The following is a 25505-nucleotide window of genomic DNA, read 5'->3' as shown; positions in this document are numbered from 1 at the left end:
TGGTTTCTATGAATGATTATACACAATAATCAATGCAATTAATCGTTGACCTCTCTGTATACATAATTTCTTGTTTTATTTTTAATTGGTGTGGTGCGAAAGCCTCCTTGAACTTCCAAGTTTAATGTGGCCCTTGGAGCCCTGAGGATATCAGTGTTGCATGTTTTCTTTGTCAACTCTTCAGGTGTGTGTATGAAAACCCTACCCTTTCTTTTGAGGTTTGCCGAAGGGAAGGGCATGATGATCTTTTTCTGACTTTAAATTAATATAGAGAAAGGTGTGTGTCTGGGAGGAATCTTTTGTAATGGAACATGAACTCATTGAAGATGAAAATTTATTAAAAAATATTTATTGAGCATTGATTTTTAAGTTATAATAATAATGTCATATTTACCCATGGTAGCCACTTCAGTTCGAAAAATGTTCTCCCAGCGGTCCCTTGCTCAGCATGATTGTGTTATTATGTGAATCATAGGTGGTGTGTTATTGGAATAGTGATGTTCACTTTTGTGGGGATTTACTAAAACTAAATGTAAATATAGCAATTAAATGTTCATTCTTTTGGGGGGACATGGCATTTTATCATGTCTTATTCCACCCTTTCACACGGTAAAAAAAATTTGTAATTTGAACGATGATTCCAGCGCAAAATAAGGCCAATGCCGAATATTTAACACGTGTGAAACCAAACTAGAACATGATTAGAATCACAAATGCTAATCACAGTCATGATTACAATAGCAATCATCATTACAATGATGATTCAAGATTCACATGTGAAAAGGCCCATTGTCTCAGAGGTTAAAGGGATAAAGTTGTACTGTAGGATTGTAATAGAGTTTTTAGTTCAGAATAGTGTAATGATAAGGATTAGTTACGCTTTATTTCGTATTGGAGGATAGATTTAAGTTTGGCTTTAAAAACATGCAGATTTTCCATTGGAGCAATTATCACCAGAGCGATGTCATAGAATCATCATTGGACATTTTTCTATTGTGCATAATGACAGCAGAAATGGGAAAAATAAAAAAGAATAAAAAAATATCCAAGGTCAATGGAGGCCAATCAATAGTGCACCCAAGGCCATTTAACCTTTTCTGTGAATGATAACTATATCATATAGATTTATTTCATAGAATACAAGAGATTTCTAGTTTTTTCTGCTTGTTATAGCAATATTCCACCCCTCTGTGATTCTTGGAATACTGACCCCAACTGTTGGAGTAGCACTGGTTTCCCATTCTGACCCATCCAGTACGAATAATACCGTGTTTACACATTGACTCGGCTCGGGTGTTGAATCCGCGAGCCGGGTTGAACACTGCGAAGAAGGGATCAGAGATCGCGTTTATACGTACATATAAAAAGGCGAGCTCAACACGGCTCGCGGATCTCGAACGGAAGAAGAATTATGACGTCGCAAATTAAACGCGGGAAATTCACCGCCGGAATCGAATCTTGTCCGTGCGAACAACAACAATGCCAAAAGTGAAAGCGCGCGCAGTGACCTGGTCAAGAGAGTTCGACACGGCTTTCTGTTTACACACGAAAAAATTGCCGAGTCTGACTCGGCTCGCGGGTTGAAACCTACGATTTTGGCGGATCAAAAAAGCCGTGTTCGACACGGCTCGCGGATCACACTGATCGCGTTTACACAGCATAAAATTGCCGTGTTGAGCACGGCTCGCGTGTCGAACCCCCGAGCCGTGTCACTGTGTAAACACGGTATAAAGATATGCCAAACAATTTTTTTTGACAGTCTGACAGTGTATGATGTTTTCTAAATTCCATTATGCACTGGTATCCAATTTCATGAGAAATACAGAAACAGCAAAACTTACTTGACACTTCCTTTCGAGGCAAAATAGAACACAGAAGCTATACTGAATTAACAAAATTTATTGGTTTTACTTATTTGACTAGCTGATATAGTGGTGGAAGTAGATAGCATGAGCTTTTAATGTATTTGTAATGATTATCTGTTTAAGGTGAGATTATAAAATCAATGATTGCAAAGTCCTTCTTAGACAGAATAAACTAAAGTTTTTATTTATTGATTTAAGCTTCAAAGTTGCCTAGAATCATTGATAAGCTACATTTACATGTAGTTTTAAATTGAATCAAAGCATCAAAGTTACGAAACATGACATACGAAACATGAAACAAGGTCAGAATGATAGCGTTTTGAGATAACAATTGATTTCATGTTAGAGCCAGCTTGCAATAAAAATGTTTGTTTTCAAAGTCATGAAAAGTTTGAATTATTCAGTGCTGAAATGTGGTGCAAACCTAATTGTTGATAAATCATTTTATAGCTTTTTCAAACTCTATAATCTGAAATTGCGCCAGTTCTATACAACTTTTTGTCTCACCTGCGAAGCAGAGTGAGACTATAGGCGCCGCTTTTCCGACGGCGGCGGCGGCGTCAACATCAAATCTTAACCTGAGGTTAAGTTTTTGAAATGACGTCATAACTTAGAAAGTATATGGACCTAGTTAATAAAACTTGGCCATAAGGTTAATCAAGTATTACTGAACATCCTATTAGAGTTTCATGTCACATGACCAAGGTCAAAGGTCATTTAGGGTCAATGAACTTGGACCATGTTGGAGGAATCAACATCGAAATCTTAACCTGAGGTTAAGTTTTTGAAATGTCATCATAACTTAGAAAATATATGGACCTAGTTCATGAAACTTGGACATAAGGTTAATCAGGTATCACTGAACATCCTGCATGAGTTTCACGTCACATGACCAAGGTCAAAGGTCATTTAGGGTCAATGAACTTTGGCCGAATTGGGGATATCTGTTGAATTCCCATCATAACTTTGAAAGTTTATGGATTTGATTCATGAAACTTGGACATAATAGTAATCAAGCATCACTGAACATTTTGTGCAAGTTTCAGGTCACATGATCAAGGTCAAAGGTCAGGTAAGGTCAATGAACTTTGGCCATGTTGGGGTTTTTTGTTGAATAACCATCATATCTCTGTAAGTTTATTGGTCTAGTTCATAAAAAGTGGATATAAGAGTAACCATGTATCACTGAACATCTTGTGCGAGTTAGAGTAGTATTCAAAGTCAGCACTGCTGCTATATTGAACCGCGTGATGCAGGTGAGACGGCCAGAGGCATTCCACTTGTTTCTTCTCAAAATGGCATTACGTGGGTGTATTTGCAGTTAAGAGCCTCCTGGCTGATATAAATTAATCTTCAGATTTGCATGATATGATTTGAAGCAGCTTCACATCTAGTCTAGATTCTAGACGTTGGTGGACTTGAATATTTCTCTCCCCTTGCTTCATTCTCACCTGCGTGCCATCCCCAGTGATCGCGCTTTCCCCTCTTTCACGATGAGGGTAGGAAATCGTGGGGCTGTTTTCATAGCGGGCGTAGAGGTCAAGGATTGTGTTATTGATCAACTGAAAAGTAGAACAGTCCTGGCAAAGGCAGAGATGCCAAGTTCAAAGACCAGCTATGCGTGAGATTTTCTGTGAATCTGAGTGAGATCACTGACATTGTGTACAATGTATATGGGGATAGGCTGTGATAGTTGCGTGAGACAGAGATTTGAGGGGATGACCAAGAGTCCAAAATGCTTGAGTCTCACGCATAATGCATGAGACTTGGTAGCTCTGCAAAGGACTACTTCATATCTAACCTTTTTTCTCAAAATTAATTCAACATTAATTTTAACATATTCTGCTTAGAAGCATAGTCAGAATCATTTTCCTGTATTCCTTTGTAGCTCAAAAATATTTGACAACTGCTTCAAGTGTTAAATGTAAATTCTATTTCATTGGATTCTGTTTTAACTCACTTTTATTGTGTCACAACAAGGTACATCTTATACACAATGAAAAAAATAACACATTGTGTAAGCCTGTCACTCTTACAACAAGTTGTTCACACATTTTAAACAACTTGTTTAAAAAGTTTAAAGCTCGAAGATACATGTACATGTATTCTTGGTGAAGGGCTTACAAAATCCAGTTGTATGGGTCATTGTTGTTGGATTACAAGAACTGATCATAATGCAATATGAGAGTGACAACAATTTCTACTTGGAAATGTCAAAATTTCAATAAACTAAGAGGAAGGAAATTATTCTCCTCGGCTCGATTTCATAGACATACATGTACTAAATTTATGAATTCACAATGTTACAAAAGGTCACTTTCCACACTTTAAAAAGTTTAAATGGTAGTAGTAGTGAGGGCATTATAAACAATGTGCTTAAAATTTTAAACAGAGTTTTTTGCTGTGTATTGAGGGAATAAAATCTACAGCCCTAGGCCTAGTGGTTACCATAGGAACCAGTGAAAACACTCCCTGTGGCTCATCGGCTAGTAGAGTTGGATTTCAATCTTGGATTTCCTTCTTTTCTTCTACCATATATAACAATCTACCAGATTTGTCAGAAGTTGTGATCACATTTCAGCCTGTTTCATGAATGAAACAATCCCATGCATATCACTTTTTACATCAAAGATTTGAGATGTGTTTTGTTTCAAGTTCCTTCAAAATTAAATAGTTTGTCTTGTAAATGATGAAATGAATTCTATAAATGCTGATGTATTATTGAAAGAGCATATTCAACCCTGGGTTTAACACTACACTCTACCCTAAACCTAAAAGATAAACCTAACATAAAACCCCATTGCAACCCTAACCCTACATCTAATACCCTTTTCATAAACCTATCCTCCAATTAGCCGCCTAAGAGTAATGCGGATAATTAAATAAAATTTGCGTTCACAAACTCCGAAAATAAGCCGCATTATTTTTACGAGCGCCCGTCCAGAAAAAGGCGGATAATCGTCATGACAACTGGACACGCCCCCTCCGATGCGGTTGTGTTGGGAAAGGGTGACCTTGTGACCGCAGTCGCACCATGGCAATTATCCGCATTATTTGGAAATGCGTTCATAAACTCAAATTCTTGTCCCGATGCTGCTATTATGCGGATAATAGCAGCATCAAAATAATGCGGATAACTCTGGTCCTCCTCCAATTTTACGACCAAATTATGCTGCTATTAGCCGTATAATTGGGTTTATGAAAGGGGTATAAAACAAAATAAAGCCAGGAGCAATCGTTGCAGGAGCAACATCTGATGTGTCAGTGGTCACCATATGAACTGTTGTGTCAGTGATCACAGTATGAACACCACCCTTCTTTCCATTCTATTTCTCCTTGCATATTTTTTTCTCAAAGAAAGCACTGTGTGGGTACTGTGAACCAAGCTATTTTGGTGCTATTTAGAAGCCATCTGATATGTTTGCAATTATAAAGAGTTGGCAAGCTATTTGTAGGAATTCCCCATTCTAATGGATTTCATTTCATTCATCATTTCTGGGCTAATCTCTTTGGTTTCATGTTCACTTTGACCCATTTACTACACCATACAATGTAGTGGGAAGGGGTGTGTTCAGTTGGAACAAGATGCACATACTACATGTAATTGAGTAGATACATGTATTAGACAACTGTGTTCACATTTGTTTAGTAGCATTCCTACTCTAAAAAAATTGAAGTAAGATATTTTTTCTAACACTCGCCCCTTTGAAATGAAAGTTGTATCATGTTAATCAGGTAAATTCCTGATTTGTCTATCGCCAACTCATCAGGGAAAAAATACACGGAGGCTCGGGGCGATTTTGCCCCCAAAATGCCCTAAAGAGCCCTTGAAAACTAAAAATGGAGCCCCTGAAATTCATATAGGGTCCAATGTAAACTTTAACACAAATTAGGATATTTGGGCTAGTGAGCTCAAAAATAGCCCCGGAAAATAAATTATTAATTTTTTCCCTGCAACTCATCCACTCATCACATTGTCTGCCTTTATTTAGTCCAATGCCATTCCGTCCATCACAATTTTGTCTAACAACCATTTGGTCCAATCATCACTTCGTCTAATCACCAGTTTGTCTATGACCATTTCATCTAATAACCAGTTGGTCTGATTGCTATGACGTCATTACGACTACATTATATTCACTTATAAATGAGGATGATAGCATATAGTCACAGATTTGAACATGTGTACACCCTGTACGTATTCTTGTGATGATTTCAAACATTACACAGTAAGATACTGTATTCTATGTCTCAATATCATCTTCAAATTCCAACTACTTTTAATTCCAAAATCAGGTCACAGACCAATTGTAAGGTGTGTAGTGGTCTTAAGACTGTATATTGCTGAACATTTCATATCAAGATGCAGATATAATCCAGTCCTACCCCGAGGGCTCGTCTGACTTTTTAAATTGATTGGTAGTCTCCCCCATCCCATCTCCAACAAGACAGGCAAGGCAAACAAATATTAAAATCTATCTCAGCCTGCCGTGCATGCACAAAAATAGATTTGCAACAATTGTCATATTAAAGCAGCATGAACAGAAAAATAGATGAATGCAGAATGAAAATCTACATTTACATTTAACATCAGTGTTGGATCCTGGCAGGCGCAAGTGGTACTTGCCCCCTCTATAATTGATAATTGCCCATTATAGCTATATCTAATTAAATATTCATATGGTTCTCTCTATTTTCACAAGTTTACTATTTGCGCCCACTCTATTTCAAAATCCTGGATCAAACAGTGATTTACACACATCATTGTCTGATACCCCTTTCATAAACATATAGTAATGCGGATAATTCAATAAAATTTGTGTTCATAAACTCTGAAAATAATCCGCACTATTTTTACGAGTACCCGTCTGGAAAAAGGAGGATAATCGTCATGGCAACCGCGCACACCCCCTCTGATGCGGTTGCGTTAGAAAAGGGTGACCTTGTGACCGCTCCATGGTTATTATCCGCATTACTTTCGAAATGCGTTCATAAAGTCAAAATCTGGTCCCGATACTGCTATTATGCGGATGATTGCAGCATCAAAATAATGCGGATAACTCTGGTCCTGCTCCGATTTTACGACCAAATTATGCTGCTATTAGCCGCATAATTGGGTTTATGAAAGGGGTATGAAATTCACACTTTGTTTCGAAACTGTTGTCTGAAACCATGGGTCATGCAGATTTCATTCATTAATAATTTAGCTTTTTTAATTCAGTGTGTATTTTAATGAAGCATCTAGTAATTTATTTTTGCCAGAGGGTCCTAACTTTTAGCTTGTCATTAATACGTTAATAAGGCAACTGTTTAATAATGTCGACTACATGTAAGCGTGTTAAAATGTTTTACACATGAATAGTGACTGCATTGATTCAAAATAGTGGGCTAATTAAAATGATCTGACCTTTTGTAACCCTAAGTTAAATTCTCATAATTTTTAAGGGAAGTCAACAGTTGTTGGTATTTTCTTTTTTTTTCAGAGATATTGTCGCACGCACCACGAACCGTCCTCTCTGCGCACTTCGCGAGGCGCGATAGCGCACTGTATCTTTTCCACGAACCGTCCTCTCTGTTACGATGCCCACTGTGGCGTAAATAACTCACTTCAAGAAAATATAAAGATACGGGATGAAACTTTTGAATCTGCACTGTCGAAAGAAGACGCCGGTAAATAATTAGCTCTCCTTGTAGATGCACTTATTGCTGGTTTTAGAAAAGCTTTTCTTTAAATGCATTTTCTGCCAAACTAACTTTCGCATCGAAGTGCGCATAGAGGACGGTTCGTGGTGCGTGCGACGATATTATGCATGTATAACCCATACTTTGATTTTTGCACTGGTATTTATGCAGAGTATACATTTTAATCAGTGTAGAATTCATGTTCAGAAATACATTGATTTTATACATGTGGCCTTATAGGTCAGGGGTAGAAGCTCAGTACACATGTACAGTTAGGGATAGCCTTGCATCTGTTGAACATTTTTTGCTATGAGATATCATTGTGGATATATTCATTGATCACATAAAATGTCATTATAAATGAGAAATTCTGGTCGCAGATCCATCATTATGTGGAATTGCGCTTTGCATTTCTGTGTATTAGCATGCTAGTCCAGCATCCCTTCGGATTTAATATTGACTCTCAATTCTAATTTGATGAATTGCTCTGCAAACATCCCAGTGCATATCATTTGCCTTTTAAAGATAAACTTCTGGGTACTGTTTCACAAAACATATTATAATCAAATTTGCAACAAATATAGTTAAGAGCTTCTGAAATCATTCAATTTGATTGGTTGTTACAGATAACAGGTCCAATGAAAAGGGATCCTAGGGAGTGTTTCATGAAGCAAATATCCAGTGATTTTCACCAGCTAAGGTTGGTTTAGCCAATCATGTATTGGGATTTTAGAAGCTTACAGTAGGTGGTTTCAGACCGCCTCGAAGTTCGCCAGTTCCAGGTATTCTCTGATTGGGAAATTTACCCCGATCAGAAAATACCAGGTATTTTGGTAATGTGAAAGCAAACTACGCGTAATTTCCCCAAAAGAAAATACCCACTAAATAGTAGGTACTTGGCGAAATTACGAGAACTTTCGCGGGGATTTTTCCAAGGTCGCAGGTATTTTGGCGATGTGAAAGCAAATTACGGGAACTTTTAGCCCAGCATGTTGTTGGGCGCGGCGCCGTGGGTGGCTGCTGGGCTAGTGATTTTGAATCTCGCGTCTTGCCTGCTTATCAGACCATACTTTGCGCATGCTCGTAACTTCAGGAACTTATCTCGAAGGGTATGCTTCGGGGCGGTGTGAATGCAGGAATAATTAATAGGTATTTTTTAGCCGAAAACAGTTCCCGTTATTTAACAGGGATTCTTGTGATCGAGGCGGTTTGAAACCACCTAGTATAACATTTTTCAGTGAAAATCGCTGAATTTTTGTTATCATGAAAAGCTCCCCATTTGTGTGGTAATGAGATTGAAACAATTTGACAGAAAAAAAAGAAAGTTCCCAGTCAGCGAAAGAAATTGATTGTTTGTAATGGCACTACTAGATTCAGGAATTAGCAAAATATTGACTCGAGTCTTCTTAGAGGCACAGTGTGCAGTGAACATAAGAAATGAATGAATAGGACTAGTTTTAAAGTGATTGGTTAAGATTGGTTTGACTTTCAAAAAATCTGAGCTTAGAGGGTTACATTTGTCACCTGTGTCTGTGATATTTTACAAAAATGAAGCCCAGAAAAAAATTGCGTTCGAAAATAATTATTTAGTGCTTCAAAAATTGAAATATAAAGTGACCGGAAACACCATCTTCATTTCATCCCACACACTTATGTGTACCATTCAGGCCTCTATAAGACACCTATTTACAAAATCGGGGTTTGCCTTGTAGTTTTAGCTTTTCATTCTCAAAATGGTTGTTTTCAGGGTTTATTAGTTCTAATACATGCACTTGTACACATGTTTCATCTTGGTTTGAGAATTTTTTAAATCGGCTGCTCACAAAGTTAAAGGAGAATGAAACCATTGGAACAATATAGCTTGTGTGAAAACAGAAAAATCAAAGAAACAGATCAACAAAAGTTTGAGAAAAATCAGACAAATAATGAGAAAGTTATGAGCATTTGAATATTGCGATCACTATTGCTATGGAGATAGCAAATTGGCAATGCGACAAAGATGTGTGATGTCACTTGTGAACAACTCTCCCCATTACTTTAGTATATATTTCATTTGAATTGCCTCTTTTATCACATCTATCCCTAGATCATGTGTTCTTTCTACATGAGGGCATGTAATACATATTTTTAAAGAATACATCATGGATAAAGAGTTTGTATCATCATAAGAAAAAGCAAAAAAGAGACATTTTGAGGGCATTTTATAGTCCACCAAAGGGAAAGTTGTTCATCAGTGACATCACACATCCTTGTCGCATTGCCAATGGGAGGATCTCCATAGCATTATGATTGCAATATTCAAATGCTCATAACTTTCTTATTATTTGTCCGATTTTTCTCAAACTTTCTTTATTCTTATTCTTTGATTTTTCTATTTCTACACAAGCCTATTTGTTCCAAAGGTTTCATTCCCCTTTAAACAATACCTTTAATACACAACTGCTCAGCATGAGTACATGTATGTTAGCTGTTTTGGGCCATATTACTTGAATGTGTCACATCTGTGATCCTTTGCGAATGTAACTTCTCTTTAACATGAACATAAATCAAAACTTGCAATCATTATAAAAATACATTTTTCCCACAACATGAGATCATTTCATCAAACAAATTGACATTGATTTTCACCAACTATTTTTCTCTGAGCCAATGGGATGCAAGGATTTCGGTAGCTTTTAACATTCATTTGATTCATGAAATGTGGATTATGCCCCTCAAAAATTTCCCATTGAATCAATTCAATATCAATTTATTTCATTCAAAATTAAAAACAATTTCAAGGTAAAAATATGTATACAATAAAGTAGAATGTGGAGACAGTGTGGAAGTTGGAAGTCTTATGAATTGCTGCCACCAATATAGAAAAAAAACCAAGTAACATATGAAAAGAGAGCATATTTCAAATAAATAAATAAATGAATAAATAAATTAATTACTTAAATAAATCAATAAATAAATGAATAAATAAATAAACAAATGAATAACATAAACATGGTTTGGATGACCACCTATGATTTATAGAGGGCTTAAGCATGTGTATGAGAAAACATGATGTATGAAACATTTCAATTGGTTTTGTGAGAATAACTGTAAATAGCACTCATATTTGTATAGTGTTGATACTAAACATTAGTCAAGGGTCATGTATATCACATGGAAAGTATCATTTCTGCCAAATCAGATTAACGTTCCCTAGTCAAATTTTTTTGACGCTGTAATTGATGGCTTTTCAAGTTTAATGTTCCGATTCAAGTAAATTGAAAGACTTGGTGCGAATATCATTGTAAAATTATTCCGAACAATAGATTTGGAATGATTTTTCTCACAATCAAGCTTGTCCGTGCAAAGACAGGTAGTTTTGAAGTTGGCCTTGGCTTTGAATATTAAAAGGGGAAGTTCACCCTGACAAAAACTTTATTGTAAAAATAGCAGAAAAAATAATAAAAAATATTGCCGAAGGTTTGAGAAAAATTCATCAAATAATTAAAAAGTTATTAGAATTTCAATTATTTGATTTGTGACGTCATATGCGAGCAGCATTCCTGCATAGCGAATGGTAAAAAATCAATGAAATGTCATTTTCTCAGAAAATTGAAAATGGTTTTCACTGTACCTTTTGTATATCAATAGACAAATCATTTCACACCCGATCATGAATAGAAAACAAAATTAAGTCATCAGGAACCATGCAAAATTTGAAATTCATGCATTTTATATTACATAACACATGGGGCAGCTGCTCGTTTATGACTTCACAAATCCAAAACTTTGAAATCTAATAACTTACTCTTTAACGGATTTTCCTCAAACCTTCACCAATGTTTTTTACTTTTTTTTCTGCTATTTTTGCATCAAAGTTTTCTTCAGGGTGAACTTCCCTTTTAAGAATTTATTGACTTTTCAAATAGGTGTGTCATGATCATATTACAATTTACAATGTAGTAAAAATACACAGCTACTAGTGCAGAGAATTGATGTAACAGGTGTATTTAGATATAGCCCTATTAATTGTTTGATTTACTCATTTTTTTCCTTTATTTTTATTTTGTTAATTCATTGGATTTGGGATGAGAGCTGGGGAGCGTTTCACACAGTAAAGAAAATAGCACATTGTTTTAGCTTGTCACTCTAACTATTTCAACTTTTTACAATTGTTTAAACTTTTTTAAACAACTTGGTTAAAAAGATAAAACAGTTGTTTAAAAAGTTTAAACAGAAGTTAGACTGACGGGCTTAAAGTTAAACAACCGTGCTTGAAATTGTAAACAGCATATTTACAGTGCATGAAAGGACCTTCAGACATTTCATCCAACAAGTAATAGTGCTTTTACGCCAATCAGAATCGATGAAAGATGAGAGATCTGACCACTTATCAGACAAAATAATGTTACGTTGAAACGCTCCCCTGCAGGGGAGAATTACATGAAAAAAGTCAATGATTTTGAAACTACTGTTACAAGCTACTGAAAAGTGAAAACTGTCCATCTGATAGGCCTAGTGCAAATTACTCTGAGAAAATCATTGACGAGCTGCTTTTTGAAACTCTCCCAACATTGTATTTGCAGGTCTTAAAGGAAACCAAAACCCATGAAGAGAAGTAATCTTATTGGAAAGAGTAAAATGAGAGGAACAATTTAAAAAAAAGTTTCATCAAAATCGGTTATGAAATAAGCAAGTTATGGGAATTTGAAAACTCTTGTTGTACTTCCTATGGGCATCCTCAAATTGGCAAACGTGCTTCAAAATGGCTGATTTTGTGGACAACTCTCCATTTGTTTTGTACACAAATTTTCAGATTTTCCTCATCTTTCAAATTGCATCTTGCCTCCTTCTGAGCACAACATATGTCATGGGAAAATATAATCCACACCATATTATGTCAAGGTCAGGAGGAGATAATGTGAAATATGTAAAATAAAGGGGAAAATCTGAAAATATGTGTACAAAAACAAATGGAGAGTTGTCCACAAAATTAGCCATTTTGAAGCACGTTTACCAATTTGAGGATCCACATAGTAAGTACAACAAGACTTTTTAATCTTCCATAACTTGCTTATTTCATAACCAATTTTGATGTAACTTTTTTTAAAATTGTTCCTCTCATTTTACTCTTTCCAATAAGATTTCTTCTCTTCTTGGGTTTTGGTTTCCTTTAATGGGCTGATGTCCAGAAGCTGATAAAGCTGTACAATGTAGGCCTGTATGTGCTCATTGTGTCTGCCAATGACCTATTTAATTTCATAGGGGTCATGTATTAGGGCTCATACAATGTGGTGAAGTGCACAAAAAGAAATATAGAGAGAAATAGAAGGAATGAATAAGAAAGGCAAAATCGGTACCTGAAACAACACTTTCAGAGATACAGTGTATGATAGGCAGTAATAGTCAGCACTTTCTTTCTTGAAATATGATATTCTGGGTTACAATAGAAAATATATATGTTCTGATTGGAGCATGTGGGCATGTAGAGTACATTATTCACAAAGCTACACAGAAGTTAATGATTCAGTAAACAGCACCAACAGAAATAAAAACATGGAGTGTAAAAATGTAAGTGTCTGGAAAATGAGACTACCTTCTAAGGACTGTCCAAATTGGTGCTTCTTGTCATGCTGTGGTTTCCAAGTGACATTCCAGGCTAATGATGTCATTTAACACTCCTTGCTTGCATAATGGGGATTACCCCTGCTGATAAAGAATGTCCTTAACTCAGGCCAAAGGTCATTTAAGGTCAGAGCTCTAAATTGGAATGATTTTGCATGATTCAAGAGTTTAAACTAAGTGAAAATACCAATTTGTCATCTTGAAAGCAAATATCTACCCTGAAAATGAGTAGTTATGAATAAATGTCTTCTACATTCAATAAAGTACTTGTGCAGATTATTGCTGATCAAGTTTGACAAGTTATGTACCATATTGAAACTTAAGATGTACTTTTTCAAACTTCACAAAAGTCTCAAAATTCATTTTGGGTGACTTACTGCTGGTTTTGAAAATGATGAAGTATGAATTAAATACTTTTGATGGGAGCTGTTCAGTGATACTATATACATGTAGCGAACCAGGATTGTAGTTGATTAGGGGAATCCCTGCTGATAAGAATATGCCAGCTGGAGGTCAGAGGTCAAATCATGTCAAATCATTATACATGATTATAATTCCATCCCTGTTAGAGTGTGAAATGACTCTTCTTTGAAGATAATTCACCATTTACTCTATAGGTATTAGTTATGGAACTGCCTAAATTGTTTTGGTACCTTCCCAGTCTTTTAATGAAATCTGGCGGGATTTGACCCATGGACCTTCTGGTTCAATATCTAGATACTTATCCACTGATCCACAACACCTCTACAAAACAGTATTTCTCAGGACCTTGAACTTTTTGTTTTGGCTGTGTAGAGGTTTTTTGTTTTGGCTGTGTAGAGGTTTTTTGTTTTGGCTGTGTAGAGGTTTTTTCGTTGTACAGTATCAGAATAATGATTGCCAGGTCACTGGAAAATAGGCCTCCATTTTCCATTCAAAGTTTGAACCTGTTATTGCCGCACACCTCATCTGTTTTATTTTGAGTCAAAACACCACCAACAAAAAGCACTGTGCCTCTAACACCAAAAAGTTGGTGATGTTGACACGTAATTGATGTGAATTTTGGAGTGTCATTGTGAAAGAATTATGGAAGTAGTATCTATTAATAATCTAAGGCCCTGTTCACACATGAGTGCTGTTATCTTATGTGAAAGTACCAGTCAAGTGGAAACTGACAGTAGCGCTAGGGCGGGGGGGGGGGGGTGGCAGTGGGGGAGTACATGTACATGCTGGGCAGAGAATGTGATTTTTTGAAAATCATCTGAGCCTGTGTTTTGATACAGCTTTCCTCTTTTTCTTCATGGAGCATTGTGGCCTAGTGGATTAGTCTTCTGACTTTGAAACAGAAGGTCGTGGGTTCGAATCCCAGTCATGGTGTAATTTCCTTCAGCAAGAAATTTATCCACATTGTGCTGCACTCAACCCAGGTGAGGTGAATGGGTACCTGGCAGGATTAATTTCTTGAATGCATGAGTGCTGAAAGGCAGCTTGTGCTAACGCCGGGGTAATAATAATAATAATAATAACATCTTGCCTCAGAATAGAATATTTCTAGATAGATATAAATGCCTATTATTATAATAATTATGGTTTTACTGCTGTTTCGTACTTTGCGTTTTGCATGTTGTGTGCCTTCTCGTAAAAAAACACCCTCCCAATACACACTTTTATTTTAAAGCCTGTGTATAGCTTTGGTAAAGGGTCAATAATGTGATTGATAATCGAATATCATCTAATATGACAGTCTTACTGAAGCGTAGAGACCGTTAGATATTTTTCCAACTGCACTTCTCTGAGAAAATTTCAAATATTCAAATCTTGGATATATAGCGCCCTCTCTCGGCGATGCTTGTTTTAAATTTAAAAAATGGGCATTCAAGCACTTATCTTATAAATTTAGTGATTAGATATCCAAAAGTTACAGACAAAGAACATATCTTGAAAGTTTCAGCCCATTCCATGATTTGGAATAGGATTTAATTGAAAGACAAAAACACACAGATATTTTAATTTGATCGGGTGACCCGATCAAGTTAAATTTCCATGTAAAATCGCAAAATTTATCCTGTAAAACACATTTTCATTTCATATCCTCCACATCATAACTGTTATAGGGCATATCCATTCATATTAGCTAGCAATGAATTGGAATAGTGATAGGTGCATTTTGGTGGATTTACCAAAACTATACACAAGCTTTAAATTGCAGATGCTGTCCTCCTCACTCAGGCTCTTTTATGTAGGTCGGAGATCAGTCCCTAAAAATATGAATGGAAAAACAATGTACCAAAAAAATATCCATTGTAGTATATAGGAAATATAATCATCAAGCGAGCATAAAAGACATACACTGTGTCTAGACGGCTTATACGTGATCCTTTGTGAGTTAGTCACGCAGAAAGACCTTTTAGTAGTACATGTATGATCATGAATTTGTCGTACAACTATTTACTTTTTGACTTGAGCCTACATGTATGTCTGACTTGAACACTATGAAATTCAGAGATCTACGTCAGTCATACTGCAATACATATAGTAAATTTAAGAAGGCTGCTTGAGCTACAGCTGGGGTAATAATATCCAAGTCCTTTGGAAGGGCATAGAGACGTTATTTATAATGTGTTATGTGCTATACAAGAACTGACTATTATCATTATTAGATGAAAAAGCATAGTTTCTATTAAAAGCTCGCTTTAAAAAAGGAAAAAAATGAATATGATTACATCGTTAACTTGATTCTGATTAATCACAAAAAATGTGCTGTTGCATGTAATTACTTGTGCTAAGATTTGTAATGTCCAAAAAACTCTAATTTACTTCAATAACTCCATACATCTACTTGATTTGCTAGTTCAGCCCTCTGGACTGCCATACCCGAATAGAACTCCCAAGGATTTAAAAAGCGCGAGCGCGCCCTCTCCCGTTCAGGCTTACTACCCATGATCACCGCGCAATTAGCGTCCATCTTCCTCTTTTGCTTTCGGCAAGCCACCTGTCAAGACGTGCTCAGATAAGTCTCCTAAGAGCTCAAATCTTTTTGAGCTTTGGTATATTATTTTCACTTATCTGTGGTGCATTCTCCCTTTTAATTTCAATCTTTCCATTTGTGTGTAAGATTGTGTTCAGAATTTACACTTGGCGTGACTTTTTAGACGTGTTTTTGGTGACACTTAAATTGTTTTTCTAACGTTTGAGTTCTCGTCGCGCCGCATCGCTAGCGCGTTCGCGAGGCACCGGGCTTGGCCTGCCTACGTGGCAGCAAGCCTTCACCACCCGTCATGGTTATTGTTCTTCACGTTCAAAGCGTGGTGGCTTTTGGTGCCGTTTTTGAATTAAATTCTAGACAGCCTCTACACTTTGTTGTCGAGGGTGTTATTGTTATTTCTTTTTGCAGGTTGGGATCTTCAACTCTGTTCCTTCCTTGCTTTCTGGAATTGATTTATTAAGATTTTCGATTGATTATTGATTGATTAATTCTTCAATTCTCTTTCCTTTCTGTTCTGAATAAATTTCTTAATTGATATTTTATTCACAGGCGGATCTTAAAGCTCAATTCCTTTTTCCTTTTGTTCTGAATAAATTTCTTGATTGATATTTTATTCACAGGCGGATCTTAAAGCTCAATTCCTTTTCCTTTCTGTTCTGAATAAAATTCTTGATTAATATTTTATTCACAGACGCTTCGGGGATTGTTTAATTCGGCTTACGCAATTATACCTGATGATTGTTTGGTTATTCAATCCCCCCTAAAAAAAAAAAAAAAAAAAATTTTTTTGTTCTTTACAGGTGGGGTCTCCTTCCTGTTAGAAATTTTTTTGACCTGTCCCGGAATTGTTTTCTTCGTTCAATTCCCTCTTCCCTCCTAGTCTTATATATTTTTTTATTTCGACAGGCGGGCTCTACGATTCCCTTTGAGGATTTACTGTGTCGTTCTTCCTCTTGGAATCGTTACTAGAGACGTTCCTCCTTCCTCCTGTTCTGAATTTCTTTACCTTTCCACAGGAGGTTACTTTTTTTTTTCCTCTTGGAAATTATCGTAAAATTTCTCTTATCTGGAATTATTTGTCTCTCAATCCCTTTTCTTCCTGCTCTGAAATGCTTGTTTTTGTGTTTCTTCGCAGGTGGAAACTTCGTTCTCTTCTGAACTTGCATTCATTTTTGAATTTTTGTTTCGAATTTTTCCTTCGGAGTTTCTTTTTTTCAAAGTCTCCGACCTCCTTTTTATTTTCTTACAGGCAGATACCTAAACTATTCTTAGGTTCTTCTTCCTCCCTACCCCTCCCCTCTTGTTTTGTTCTGTTTGCTCAAACAAACTCCTTTTAGGAGGAGGGAAAGACCACTCCGGTCTCCACTTTTAATCTAAGCGAGATCTTTGTAAAAAAAAAAGAAAAAGAAAAATTCTTGTTTTTCCTTTTTCAGGGTAGAGAGAGGTATCTTTGAATGGGACTAACACAGCCCCAGAGGACCTGGTGCCCTCCACGGGGACCGTCCCGATTGCAAGTTACAGAAGTCGGCCGCCTCCAGGCGAGCAGGAGGGCTCCGCGGTGAGCGCCCAGCGGCGGTGAGTATGAGGGTGCGTCGATCAGCATTCCGAATTTGCGGTCGGATGCTAAGAGAAGGAAGGCCGAGACTGTGGTGCCACGGTCTCGGACAAAGGAAAAAGTGGTAGCCAAGGCTTCCAAGCCTAAACTAGGTCCTGCCGCCGCAGCACCCATAGGGCTATGCGACCCACCGGCTACCGGGTCACCAGAAGTCCGGAGGGAGAGTGCGGTTCTCTCCCCCCGGCACAGGTCAGGATCTCTGCCGTATAAGTCGTCCTCCGTTGACAGCATCGGGAGAGATCGCCCAGCCCCTGACCGCGAGAGGCGTCACACAGACTGTAACCACAATCTGATCGTGACCACAATCTGACCCCGTCAGATTCGGGTGAAGTTTCGTTGTTGGCGGCCGCCCTGCCAGGGGCGGCAAATCGTAAGAGATCACCCGTGCCTCTTGTGCCTTCTTCTGCTCCGGCCACGCCGGCGGAGCCCGCAAAATAAGAAGAAGAAGAGGTCGAAGGAGAGGTCGGCCAGCCCTGTTGCCATGGGCATTCCTCCTTCAGACCCTCTTATCGGTGGCCAGATGTTACAGTCATACATGTTATGCTGCTATATTCTGCTACCGCGAGAGGCGTCACACATCGGGCTGTGACCACAATCTGACCCCGTCAGATTCGGGTGAAGTTTCATTGTCGGCGGCCGCCCTGCCAGGGGCGGCAAATCATAAGAAATCACCCGTGCCTCTCATGCCTTCTGCCCCGGCCACGCCGGCGGAGCCCGCAGAAAGAGAAGAAGAAGAAGAGGTCGAAGGAGAGGTTGGCCAGCCCTGCTGCCATGGGCGTTCCTCCTTCAGACCCTTGTGTCGGTGGTCAGATGTTACAGCTATTCATGCTGCTACATTCTGCTACTGCGAGAGGCGTCACACATCAGACTGTGACCACAATCTGACCCCGTCAGATTCGGGTGAAGTTTCGTTGTTGACGGCCGCCCTGCCAGGGGCGGCAAATCGTAAGAAATCACCCGTGCCTCTTGTGCCTTCTTCTGCCCCGGCCACACCGGCGGAGGCCGCGAAGAAGAAGAGGTCGAAGGTGAGGTCGGCCAGCCCTGTTGCCATGGGCGTCCCTCCTTCAGACCCTTGTGTCGGTGGTCAGATGTTACAGCTATTCATGCTGCTACATTCTGCTTTCGAGTAGTGCGGGTTCACCCCACCCTCGACGTCTACTCACCCCGCTGATGCCCCTGAGCATCAAGCGAGACAAGTGGGCAATAACCACCAGACACCCGGGAAATCCTCGAGCGATTCTGTTAAATCGCCAGCCAGTGCACCGACTAACCGGGTGCCCCAAGATCGCGTGTGCTTTCCAGCATTTTCGTCGATCTCAGAGCACGTGTCCCAGCCGACACGCGGGGCCACCCCGGCGCTTACTGGACAACCCCCCGGTTCAGTCCATAGAGCGAGACTCCCTTTACGAGGACAACCCCTATCCCGCGGTCGACTTTTCAGTAAGCGCTCAGGCGCTGCTTGACAAGTATCTACCTCACATCTACCCTCCGAGCGGGGGTATTGATGAAGCAAGGGAGTCCATATTTTCTCGCCCCGCCTCTTCAGGCGCTCCGAGCTCAATCGGCCGAATTGGGGGTCTCGGAGAGTGACGGGGTCGCTCTAGACGAGGCGGCTCCTACGACGAGGAAGCCGCCAGCTCCGTGGGTGTAAACCCACCCCCGCTCTGCTGCTGCCCGGAAGCGCCAGGCTCCGGCGCCGCCGTCTCGAAATTTTCAAGCCTCTCGAGGCTAGCGAGAAGGCAGAGGCAGGGGGGGGGGGCGATTATTATGCAGGTACTCCCGAATTCGCCCTCTACGTCAAGCTCACATACGGCGACGACTCCTTCAGCGGTAACTCTCTCCATTCTTCCCCCTAAGCGGGCCCGTAGATTGGAGGTATGAATCTCTTACATACCGCATGCCGCACTTCTCTCGTGAGAATGTTTGGCTGCTTTGAGAGGACAACCTATCACGTCCGCGGACCGTCCGCCCAGGCGACGGGACCGTCGCTTTTCTGGCCTGAACCTCACTTTCTATTCGAAAGTAAGGGTGCCCTGTCTTACTTAGCTCCTACCCTTGCAACGCCAGAGTCAGGGCTAGTACAGACACCCGTTCTCCAGCGATCGCCGCTGAAGAGAGGGCGACTCTGATATGAGCACCATCACCGCTCAGCGGTATGTCTCACTATCTCATAGCTCTCCGAGCTTATGAGTATGTATATCGGATCTGAATGTCACGGCGATTAAAAGTTCTCCTGTGCTTAATAATCGCTATGCCTTCACCACCCGGTGCATTATGGTTATGTTAACCTATTTGTCTCGTATTCGGGCGGCTCGTACGAACCCTGCCCGAGCTGCCATCACCGGTCGTCCCCCCGGACACCGCCGGCAGCACCCGCACCGAATACGTGGAAGGAATCAGCTTTTCATATGCTAGATATCCCTCCTGTTGACATTCACAGCTGTTCCCCGAGTCTTTCCCGGTTGGGTAAACATCATCTCGGAGGAAAGTAACCGCCGTACATCTCATGAGATTGTTGGCTATGTACGCGCGTTCAAACTTGTTTAAAGCCCCAGGATTCTCTGTCGGCATTCTATGCCTACTTTCTGGGCACACCCACCGTACCGGGTCGGCGAGTTCACACCAAACTGTACACCGCCAGACCATCGGTCGAGCTCTAACTGTCTATCTTATAGACTGCCCTCTATGTGGGTCAATCTTGCGGGCGTCTCCGCCGCTCCCTCCTTGTGCGGAGTGGTCTACGGTGGATGTCTTTACCGTGCCCGTTAGTCGAATCGGCTTCTTTCTTAGAAATTTTTTTCATGGCACACTCGAGTCGCCCCGCATGCTGCTTTCATCCTCCTTCCATGCAAGGCATGTGGCCAGGGTCACCGCACGACCGAGGATGATGTAACAGTGGATGGATGTATGCTTATGCCTTCCTAACCACGATCACTACGACCCGCCTTCTCTCGGGCCGACTGTGGATGAGCCTCTCCATGTAAGTGATTTACTTCACTGGAGTTCTTCTTTTAGAAATTTAGATTCTCATCCCCCGCTGCTTAGGGCGTCATTTTTGCCGCCCCCCCGCAGTTTTTTGGAGCTCCTTATCTTACCGATATCGGACTGTTCCACGCTGCCGCAACCGGCACCGGCGGTGCTCGCTCTTACGATCACCTGAGAAACAGGCCTTGTGACTGTTTTCATAAACAACTGGTTCTCACCGCAGACTGATGGAAATTTTGTGATTACTTCCTCAAGTCTCCTTCGCTTGTTTCTTCAAGCGAGGACTTCGACACTCTTAGCCAGTTTCCGTCCCTAACTTGACAGGACAGGGCCGTTGCTACCTCATTCGATTCCGTTGGGAATGTAACGGTTGAGGTATCATATCTGGCGATGTCTGTTCGTTTAGAGCATCTCTTGATGGTCGTTTACACGTAATATCGTGACAGATTTTTTTTCGCCAGCTCCCTCTGGCGTACACTTGCTGCTGCTAGGGATTCCCCCGCCCAGCGGACAGCCATCGCAGCCTAGCCTCACGGGCTCTCTCGGCGATGGTGGCTTGAGCCAAGCCACCTCTTCCACGGCGGGCACTGCACCCTCAGATGGGTGCTTCAATCAGTATGGGAGAAAGGGGATCCTGAGTTCTCTCTCGATCACTCGGTCTAACACACTTTTGTCGTGATGTGTACCGCGCTGTATCCCTGACACGCCCGGTTGAGCTGTTTTGACCAGACTGCTCTATTCTACATAGGCAACATGTCCGCGGCATTCCTTATTAACAGGATGGCACTCAGTCGCTTTCTCGACCCTTGTCTGCCTTACGAGTGGTTTTCTTCCTAAATCCCTACTCTCCGTCGTTCCTGGTCCCCTTCGGACCGCTAGTAACTTTTTACCACAGCTCTCTATCAGAATTCTGCAGATTTCTGCCCTCACGCATTTGAGACAGATATCGAATTCTGGGCGCTTTCTCCCACGCGGAGGCTTCCCCTACAGAAATTTCCAAGCTTGCGGGAAGCGTGCGACTAGCTTGCGCAAGCTTGCGGCATGCTAGTAACTAGCATGCGGTTAGCTTAATAAGCGTGTGATATGCGTGCAGAGTAATAGTTAAGCGATCTTTTAGCGAGCAGGGACTGTTCGCTAGCATGCACTCGCTTATTAAGCGAGTGCCCTGCTAGTCGCATGCTAGTTACTAGCAAGCGGCACGCTTAAATTTCGGTAGGGGTTCTGAGATATCTCGCCTTCTCAGATTGGTCGATTGATCACTTACTGAGCCTTAAAAGCTTCAGTTTTCCGATCACGATTCTTGTTGAAATTTTCAACAAATTTCAATTCTTACGCTCTAGTCAGCAGGTGATGTTGTTCTCCTGACACTAGGCCGAGGGCCCATGATACTTAGTATTCCTGAGTATACAGGGCATTCCTCTCGAGGACATTTTTGAGGGCCGCCTTTTGGCGCTCAACTAACTCCTTCACTTCTTTCTACTTGAAGGACATTCCGTCCAGCGAGGCGAGATTTGCTGCTTCGGCGCTTAAAGCAGCTGCGGCTTTTTCCCCCTCTCCCTAAATTTCGTTGTTTTTGTTTTTTCTTTTAAATTTTCTTAGGCTTACAATTGAAAACATGCCTCCCTACGGTTTGAGTCCGTGCTGGTCTAGCAAATCAAGTAGATGTATGGAGTTATTGAAGTAAATTATGAAAATACTTACCTGATTTTCTTATTTACGAGATAACTCATACATCTACTTGATACCCTCCCACCGACCCTCCGCCTTGCGTAGCAACATGTTTCAACGTATGGGCTTGTGAAAGGTGAGGAAGATGGACGCTAATTGCGCGGTGATCATGGGTAGTAAGCCTGAACGGGAGAGGGCGCGCTCGCGCTTTTTAAATCCTTGGGAGTTCTATTCGGGTATGGCAGTCCAGAGGGCTGAACTAGCAAATCAAGTAGATGTATGAGTTATCTCGTAAATAAGAAAATCAGGTAAGTATTTTCATATTTTCAAATAGAAGCACAAAAATCAACAGAACCGTGTGCACAATCACATTCTTATATTTACATTCAGTGTTGATACTGATAAGGTTTTATTACTATTAACACGTAGGAATGTCTGGAGAACTCTTAACAGTTGGCACATTATTCCAGTTTAATTTTAAAGTATACCAGTCTTTTAAAAGAGTAATTTGTGTAATAAACAAAAGATTATATGAGAAAGGAAATAAATCTTGTTAACATTCGTTAACCCACCTGTCTGTAATGTGTGTAGTCATGTTTTTTCCCCCATTCTTTTAAACTATTTTCAGTCTCTTGTTCTGGATATCTTTTTCCTACATGTAATTGATTTTATTTGTTGATATATCACAATGAATACAAACAACGTCTGGAGTATTGACAGAATAGCCTACACTGTAAAAACTGTGGTGTTAAAACTGACACCAGTTGGTGTTAATAGAGGACCACACCCTGAGGTGTTAAAATTACACCCTCGAGATTAACCATAACACCAAATAGTGTAAATGTAACAACCAATGGTGTTGCAATAACACCTATATATAGGTGTTGAAATAACGCCGTCAATTTAACACCGGTGTAAAATAACTGGTGTGGTCCTCTATATGTACACTGGTTAACACCACAGTTTTTGCTATGTATGAAAGCCAAGATGGCTAGCTACATGGACCATATTTCCAATGAGATCCTTATTAAAACTGATTGGTTAACATTGGTTTGACTTAAAAAAAATCTGAGCAAGAAGGTCACACTTGTCACCTGTGTCTGCGATATGTTACAAAAATGAAGCCAAGAAAGCCATTCGAAAAATAATTATTCAGTGCTTCAAATATTGAAATATAAAGTGACCAGAAACACCATCTTAATTTAATCACATACACTTATGTGTAATATTTAGGTGACTATATGACGCCTATTTACATAATCAGCGTTTGCCTTGTAGTTTTAGCTTTTCGTTCTCAATAATGGTTGTTTTCAGGGTTTATTAGTTCTAATACATGCACTTGTACACATGTTTCATTTTGGTTTGAGAATTTTTTAAATCGGCTTCTCACAAAGTTAAACAATACCTTTAACCTGTGCCCTATAAGAAATATGAAAGGAATGGAAATGTTGATTTCCCTTCACCTGATTTCATTATTTTCCTTTAAAGGGATTGTCCAGGCTGGAGATATATCTATCTCAATAAATAGAGTAAATTCACAAAGAAAAATGCTGAAAATTTGATCAAAATCGGATAACAAATAAAGTTATTGAATTTAAAGGATTGCATTTTTCCGGTAAAACAGTTCTAGGCATGTCTTTATGAATATTCATTAGGTGGGATGATGATGTCATATCTCCATTTGTTCTTTTGTATTTTATTATTATGAAATTAGGTTTATTCAAAATTTTTCTACCAAGAACTAAATCAATTGGACTGACAACTGATTAAGTGCATTAGTTATTTATTGCTGCATCTTAGTTCATCTTAACGGAGACACATCATTTACAAATGTATGAAAAAATGAAAACATTTATGATTTCATGTATTAAGATAAGAAATAAAAGAAAGTGGGGATGTGACATCATCAGCCCACCTAATGAATATTCATGACGATGTGCATATAACTGTTTCCCCACAATATTCAGAAACTTTAAAATTCAATATAACTTTGTTATTTGTTATCTGATGTTGATGAAATTTTCAGCATTTTGCTATGTGAAATTTAATCTTTTTATTCAGATATAAATATTTGCAGCCCGTATCATCCCTTTAACCTACACATGTATAATACAGACAGCATCGCACCCTTTTTTATTCCATGTGTAAATATATTTACTCTACATTATGTGCTTTTTTAATGTACGAGAGTAAATGTTTGTTGTGCGAGTTGGTGAGAAGCTACACTCACTGTCTTTTTTGCAAACAATTACAAAGCAAGTTTTATTTCATCATCCTCAAATCAAATATGTGTTCTGAATCTATTTTATCAATATTTGATTATATTATTCATGATGCCAGCTCAGTTTTCTTTTGGAATTCATGTGTGTGAAATACATTCCAAATTCAGGCCAGGAATGTATATATATGCATACATGGCACCAATATGGCGACTCACTATAAAAAAATAGATAGATCTTGATCGATACTATCGATATTATCCCCCAATTTTAGGCATCAAATTTTTCATTCAAGACAGCATTATTTTCTGTGTGCTGGCTTCTAAAAAATCTCAATTTTGTTTAAATGGAATTACATTAAATTCAAATCTTACAAGCCTTGCTCTGTTTTTGTTAATTACATGTGAATGATTATAAACATATGAATGAAGGGTTTCATTTGATTATTAATACCCCATACAGTACATGTGTGGGCTTATCGTGGTCTAGAGGTTCTGATTCTCGCTCTTCAAACCGAGGGTCGTGGGTTCGAATCCTAGCCATGGCTTGTTTTCCTTCAGCAAGAAATTTATCCACTGTGCTGCACTCAACCCATGAGAGGTAAATGGGTACCGGCAGGAAATAATTCCTCAAAAAAGCTGTTTGCACCTGAATCAGTAGCCTAGCTTAGCCGGGTAATAATAGTAGCAGGGCCCGCTGCAAGAACAGTTTTCGGAACTGAAGTGGCTACCCTGGGTAAATATGCCTTTATTACTATTATTATCATTATTATGTTTGTTGAGCCCTGCTTATTGTGTCACTATCACAATACTGAAATGATGCCATGCCTTAATCTAGCTTTCTACATAAAAGATATTAATGAATTAATTATATATTAAATATTTCAGACTATCCACCCATTG

The 25505-nt window shown here is 39.4% G+C and overlaps 1 protein-coding gene across 1 annotated transcript in view; it reads left to right on the top strand.

Moving 5' to 3' along the window:
- LOC121430603 (spectrin beta chain-like) overlaps nt 1-25505 on the top strand; it is a 51754-nt gene that overhangs the window by 2078 nt on the left and 24171 nt on the right. The window lies entirely within an intron of this gene.

This window comes from Lytechinus variegatus, chromosome 17 (assembly GCF_018143015.1).
Source record: "Lytechinus variegatus isolate NC3 chromosome 17, Lvar_3.0, whole genome shotgun sequence".
Classification (NCBI taxonomy): domain Eukaryota; kingdom Metazoa; phylum Echinodermata; class Echinoidea; order Temnopleuroida; family Toxopneustidae; genus Lytechinus; species Lytechinus variegatus.
Note: the sequence above shows the minus strand (reverse complement) of the source record. Positions and strands in the feature narration are given on the sequence as shown.